Raw genomic sequence first — 7,348 nt, forward strand, 5'->3', positions numbered from 1 at the left:
TTTAGAAAGGAAATAAACAATTCACAAGAAGGAAATTAACATATAGTGAAGTGACTCATAATGACTTAAATCAATACTCCCCTTCAACATTTAAGATATATCATGCTCTGTTATGTTGCATACTGTTGTGTGTGTTCAACCCCTATAATTTATTTAATGCAATGCTTTTCTTTTTCTTTCAGATTCCTCTGTGTACCTTATATAATATTATAATGCTGTAATGCTCAAACAACACTAAAAATGTGTTAAAAAACACATTCCCTTTGCGTCAGGAATTAAGAGAAATGAGTTTTAGTGTCTGAAAACCAGACAAAATAGGACGGATTCCTGCACCAACATCAAGGAAATGACCCTGGATCTCAGAAAAATGCTCGAAAAAAACAAGAAAATAAGGCTTAAGAATGAAGTGACTCAATAACATGTGACAAGATAACATTTTCTGCAGAAACCACAGAGTTCAACACATCATAGATGTAATATTTAGCATTTCCTCCACCAGGAGGTGCCAGTGTTCATGTAATGTGTTTGGGTGTGCAGCATGCAGGCAAAGACTTTAAGGTGGAAGGTGTTGGAACAAATGAGCTGTTAATACCTGAGTAAAAGTGATAATTTGACCAGATTAAAAAACCCAGATTGATATCAAGTCAGAATAAAAATAATGTGTATTTCATCTTTTATTTATAATCTGACTCTTCTCCAGTCTGAGATGTTGAGTGCGACTGAAGGCCCAGATCTAGTTTTCCCCGCATCCCTCCGTCCATCCGTTTGTTCATCCATCCATCACATCCTGCTCAGAGGCAGGCAGAGCAGACCGCCTCCGCAGCCAATCAGGAGATCAGCTGATCAGATAACACGGCAGCAGATGCCCGGCTGCCGACCACGTCTTCCCATACTCCTCCTGTGAGTTCGCCTCCCGGACGCCGCGTCCGTCACGTGTGTCAACAGGACGTCTCAGTGGGTGTTAATGATGCTGGTGTAGCTCTCTTCCTTTTCCTCCACCTGCTGAGTATTTAGCACCTTTTTTAGCAGAGTGTAATTGTTGTACACACACACACACTCTCACACACACGTAGGAGGAAGAGCCATGATTACTAATTACAGCTCACACAGAGAAGCATTATGATGCACTCAATAGAAATTGAAGTGTTGCTGTCAGGAAAACCCCAGACGGCCATGTTGTCCTGTTAGTCCTGTTTACTGTACACATGCTGTAGTACTGAGCTGTACTATCATGTACTGTCTGCTGAAGTACTCTCCTCTACTGTCCTATACTAGCCTTAGACATATTCTGTTGTATTTTACTGCATTGGTACTGTCCTTTACTGTCTTCTACTGTCTTTGATCAGACAGTACTATCTTCTGCTGTCCTACACTGTCCTTAAATATATTGTACACACTATTTTAGTGTGTTTTACCATGTTGGTACTCTCCTCTACTGTCTTCTTAAGTGCTATCTTCTGCTGTCCTATACTGTCCTTAAATATATTGTGGTGTATTTTACTGTCCTTACTGTCCTTACTGTCCTTTTGCTGTACTCTACTACGCCACTCTGTGTTTTCCTGTACTTTACCGTGTTGTCTTCTGCTGTGCTTTTTACTGTCCTTTACTGTCTTCTACTATCCTTTAGTGTCTTCTGCTTGACTTCACTATACTCACCTGTACTTTACTGTCCTGCAGCGTCCTGTACTGTATTGTCTTTCTGTCTCTCCTTTACTGTCTTTTACCAGACTGCACTGTACTCTGCTCTCTTTTACTGTCTTCTACTGCCCTGTGCTGTCTTCTGCTGTGCTGCACTGTCTTCTACAGTACCATGCTATACTATACTGTCCTGTACTGTACTGTATGGTCTTCTACTTTGCTGTGGTGTCTTCTACTGCCTGTACTGACATGTACTGTGCAGTACTGTCCTTTACTTCCTCTTACTGTACTGTCCTCTACTGCCCTGTACTGTCTTAAACTGTACTGCACTGCCCTATTTATCAGTGTCCTCTTATGTCATATAGTGTCCTCTTCTGTCCTGCACTGTCCTCATAGTTTCCTCTGCTGCTCTGTACTGTCCTGTAAGGTCCCCTACTGGACCCCACTGTCCCGTACTGTCCTTTATTGTATTGCACTGCCCTCTGTTGTCATTTGCTGTCCCATATTGTACTTTAATTAACTGGTCTGTCCCCTCTGTCTTCTACTGGTTCCCAACCCAGGGGACCCTGTCCCCACAAGGGGTCGCCAAAGCTTCATGGGGGGGGTTGGGAGGCCTTCTTCCACAGTTGGCCAGTATCTCATCATTTAATTCAATCAATTTAATCAATATCAGGGAGAGGAAAACACTGAATTTGTCCAAAAAGAAGCTCATTAGGCATGTCTGATTATTTTGCATTAAAAGAAAAAAAAAGACGTAATACAGATTGAAAAGTTCCTAAAACGATGAGGGAAACTCGTCTCTGATGAAACTTTCACAGGAAATATTCTGCTCATCGTTTCACAAACTTCCTGCCGTTGCTGCGTTCACGGTTTGGGTCGATCCTTCAGTTTATCAGCTGCTCTGTGTTCTTATTGCTGCGAATATATTCTGAAACATCCACGACACACATCATGAGTCAGGGGTGTCCTCTGCTGTCGCTGAATGTCCCATACTTTGCTCTGATGTCCCCTCCTGTCCTCTGCTGTGCCGGCCTTTCAGCGGTGTTTCATCGCAGCGATTCTTCCTGTGTGGAACGTAACGCCGCTTCCTTGAACAGCGGAGTATTATTCTTGGCTCGCAGCCCTTCGCGTACGAGATGTTTTCAAACTGCTTTGAATTTCAAAACCTCCACTCTGAGCTGAAAGAATCTTCTTTTGGGATTTAAATCAATTTGAATGTATCTTAAATAGCATTTCTTATTTTGTTGGAGATTTTGGCCACATATTATAGGAATAACATCTGAATAACGCTGGCAGGAGATGGACCGCAGATACGCACCGTGCAGTATGAAGGCTTTGTCTAATATGTCGAAAAAGTCAGAATATCCCCCTCAAGCTTTGTGTTACTGATGCCAAAGATGTGAATATGATGTATTTTAACCAAACAGGAAAGGACCAGCTTCTCCAAACCAGCATTAGCGCTCTCTGCTTTGTCCCAGTGACATTGTGTTTCCCGTCTTTTCATCAAAGAGGACAATCTGTTAAGAGTCATGTTTTCTCTGTCTTTAGCTCTTTAGACCAAAATATCTGCAGGTGGTTGGTGTGTTTGCAAAGATCAGCCCCCCCCCCCCTTTGTCTCCTCTGCAATGTGAAGCAATCCATCAGATTTCCTGCCAAAACCAACCTGCTGCATGTAATGCAGAGGTCATTCAAGGCTGACGGTCTTCACAGCATTGCTCTCATTCATTTAAACTTTTATTCCGACTAGCACTTAAAAACTTTTTTTCCTGCAGTCTGCTGCCAATTAATCACACCAGGAGTCAGCCTGTAAAAAATCATGAAAATACATAATACATTTCAACATTTTCAGCATATTTTTTGGCTTTCATGTGTTTTACTTTTTAAAAGGTCAAATTTGTACTTGCATTTTTGAACAACGCTCGTCTGTTCGGCGTGTTTTTAGAGCCGGACCTGTTAAAGGGTCAGTCGCTGTGATTTCACCACAGACCCTAAAACAGCGTCTCTGCCAGCAGAGATGGTGTCACTCAGCCTCAGGTCCGAGGGGGACTTGATATCGTCCCCCTGTAGGTGGTATTTGAAACACGCTCAACTTTGTTTGTGAGTGTGACCGCAGACGTCCTCCGCTGGGTTTCCCCATGCATTGCACTGAATTCATCTTCCTGCACGAGCTGAATACAGAGCAGCTGCTTTAAATAGCAGCTAGAAAACGTGCTGTTTGTTTGACTTTGTGCCACAGAAGGCTTTCCTGTCCTCGGCTAGTTGTTTCCATTTTACACTTGATCTACTTATTATTGGTGTGATTGTCGTCTTTATTAAAGTGCACATGTTCACCATTAACCAGCAAATTAGTAGCATATTGGCTCATTATAAAGCACTTATTAAAGCCTTATTAGGCATGACCATATTCTGCAACTACTACCTCATTAACTAAGACTTTTCCCTCAATAACCTCCTACTTGCTGCTTATTGATAGTAAGGAAGTTGAGCATGAATTACAGTCTTAATAACCTTAACCCTTAATAACTCTGACCCCGGAATAAGACATTAATGAGTGCTTTATAATGACTAATAAAGAGCTGATGTGCATGCTAATAAGCGTTTAGTTAAAGGTGAATATGTGTGCCTTAATATCAAGTGTGAGCTTGTTGTTGTAGTGGTGTTTTTCTTGTTTGGGAGGGGGCTGCGTGTTCATGGGTTCAGGGTCAGAGGTGTGTGTGGTTTAGCTCTGATGTGCTGTGTGGAAATGTTTTGTGTTTCCGTGTGGATGCCTGGAAAAATAGCCGCTACCTTGGTTGCAGCTAATGGTGATCTGAACAAACGAATAAATTAGTATGAGCAGCAGCAAACGCAGCAAAGGCTCTTTTCCTCCCCCCCCAATCAGTCTGTGGAAACCAGTGAATTTGGATGAAATCAGGTGTGAAAATCTTCTTATTCTTGCACATTGTTTCAGAGGGACGACGAGTCTATTAATAACGCTCATATTTGAATATCTCTCATGTTCAATTAGCTGTTTTTTCTGAGGAACAGTTCGGATGAATCAGTCTGAGTTAAGAGGAGGATTGATGACAGACAGGCAGACAGAGGAGGCCATGTAACTGTAAAACCTCATTCTTTTGTACAGAGCATCAATACGGGACTGAGGGACGGAGCCTATACTCTTTTTACACACGTTACCATGGAAACCAGCCCAGCAGCCAACCAGCTGCTGCAACGCCCCCCCCCCACCCCCCACCCAGCCATCTTTTACACACACGACCCCCCGCCTTCACATTCATATTGCATACCAGCACATGGATTATTATAAGCCGAGCACAGAGCGTTTTTTCAGTTAAAACAGAAAAACTACAACTGAAACTAAGCAGGAAAAACTCACACACACACATTCTACCAGCTCACAACACACACACACACACACACACACACCTTTGCATGCGGCGCGGCGAGCTGATGCATAACTAAAGTGTGACATGGCTGTGCAGCAACAGGAAATGAGTCAGCTGTTTGAGAGCAAAGGAGAAGCACAACGTTAAAGACCAGGTGAAGTGAATCTGACAAAAAAAAAGAAAAAGAAAAGACACGTGCACACGCACTCAGTGAGCACACATGTGCACACAAATAGAGCATGATAATTGCGATGCCTTGCGTTAAACATCTGGATGGTGTGGAGGACAGAACACATACACAGAGGGACGAGGACGAGCGAAAAAGAGACAAACGTCCAGCGCTGACGAGAAAAATTAGAAACCGTTTGAGATGCATAAATAAGTTTTATCATGTACACAGCTCCGTGTTCCTGCAGTCAGTATTTTAACTACGTAACTGCTCAGTGTGTCCAATAAACAGAACAATAAAGGTTATTCTGTGGCCTTTTATTGATGCATTGATTGGTTTGCAGTGCTGTTAGTTAAAAAGGAGAAGCATGTGGGAAGTAAAACTTGATATTTGTAGTGTAGTTGAGGTATAAAGTAGCATGTAAAGGAAGTAAAAGTACCTCAAAATTGTATTGAAGTTCAGTGCTTGTATGTTAGTACAGCTTACATGTGGTTTATTACTTCCACCAGTGTCTGTGTGATATAACTAATTAACTAACAAAGTGGTGAACATCGCTCCATCCTCGCTCCATCCTCGCTCCATCCTCGCTCCATCCTCGCTCCATCCTCGCTCCACCCTCGCTCCATCCTCGCTGAGCCTTCCCAGGTCGCCCCTTTCACACCCAATCATGATCCTCTCACCTGTTACCAATGAACCTGTTTACCTGAGGAATGATCCAAACAGGTGTTTTTGGAGCGTTCCTCATCTTTCCCAGTCTTTATTCCTCTCTCACCTTGCGCTGAAAACACAGTAAAAACAAATATTTTTAGAGGAGAAGTCATTAATTTTTATGTGAAAGAGCATTTCTGCTCGAGGCTTTTTCTGGTGAAAAATACTCGTCGTTCGTGTCAGATGTTTCATGTGAGGTTTTTCAGTTTTTTCTGTTTCGTATGAATTGAATATTTTGGGGTTTTGGACTAAATAAGTTCCTTCTGGGAACTCTGGGAAGTGTTTGGAGTTATTTTTGCTGCTGAGACATTTGAGTTTCCCCACATGGGATCATTGAACGTCTGTCTGATGAGATGAAGAGTTAAACCACAGAGAGTGACGCTGCAGCTTCTCCAGACGCCTTTTCTGCACTTTTGTTCAGGAGGAAACTTTGCTCACAGCAGAAGTCGATGACACCGACGCTCTGACATCCGATCTCCAATGAAAGTCCAGGATCAGCCCGATGCACGGGCGCGGCCCTCCTTCGCTAATGTGTCGTCTGAGTCCGGCGAGGGTTTGAATTTCCCTGACGCAGTGAGGAAGAGGAGAGCATCGACCCTCCAGAGACAGACCCCCCCAGCCGTCAACGCGGCCCGGGTCTCACGTTACTGACGGCCCTGCCCCCGAGGGCCGAGACACACATCTGAGCGTCACAGTAAGAAGCATCAGTAAAACCAAGAAGTCAACAGTGGAGTACTGAACTTTACTGCTTAGAGTGATTTACTGCTGTACGAATACTTTTACTCCACTAACGTCATGTGACTGGTTTGTTTACAGTGTTAGTTATTGTTTCTTATGATGCGTTTTAGATTTTATCCGTAGAAGAAAACGTGAAAATCTTCAAACCGCAAGCTAAAAAATCTTGAATTTCCTGATCTGATATGATCTCGATATCATCTGAATTTCCTCATTGATGCATCAACAGCAGACATTCCTCTGTTTGGTTTTACTGCTCGCACACTTTCTCTTACTGAAGCACCTTCTTAAATGAAGGATTTTTGTTTGTTTTGTTAACTTTACTCCTTCCTCTGTGGAAAAAAGAGGTCAGATTCAGATACTCCATTCACGAAAGTGACGACGACAATATCTGGAATCAATTTGATTTTTGATTAAAAGTCTGGTCTCCTGTCAGTCAGCGTCACCTCCGCTGATGTGACGGATACGAGGCGGCTTGATTGATTGCACACTGTGTGTATCGAAGGAAAATCCTTAACCTGCAGTCAGTTTCTGTAAGAGATGTCGATGCGGTTTCGCCCAGTGTGCCGTGTTGTTACAGCATCAGGCTGACTGCACCTGTGTTTTAGGGCGCAGTCACTTCTCCACCGTTACAAAGCCAAAGCACAGTTCTGTTTTTTAAATGTCAGTGTAGATTAATGTCCTCTTTAAATAAACACATAAACAGAAAATGCAT

The sequence above is a fragment of the Chaetodon trifascialis genome, chromosome 22 (genome assembly GCF_039877785.1).
Source record: "Chaetodon trifascialis isolate fChaTrf1 chromosome 22, fChaTrf1.hap1, whole genome shotgun sequence".
Classification (NCBI taxonomy): domain Eukaryota; kingdom Metazoa; phylum Chordata; class Actinopteri; order Chaetodontiformes; family Chaetodontidae; genus Chaetodon; species Chaetodon trifascialis.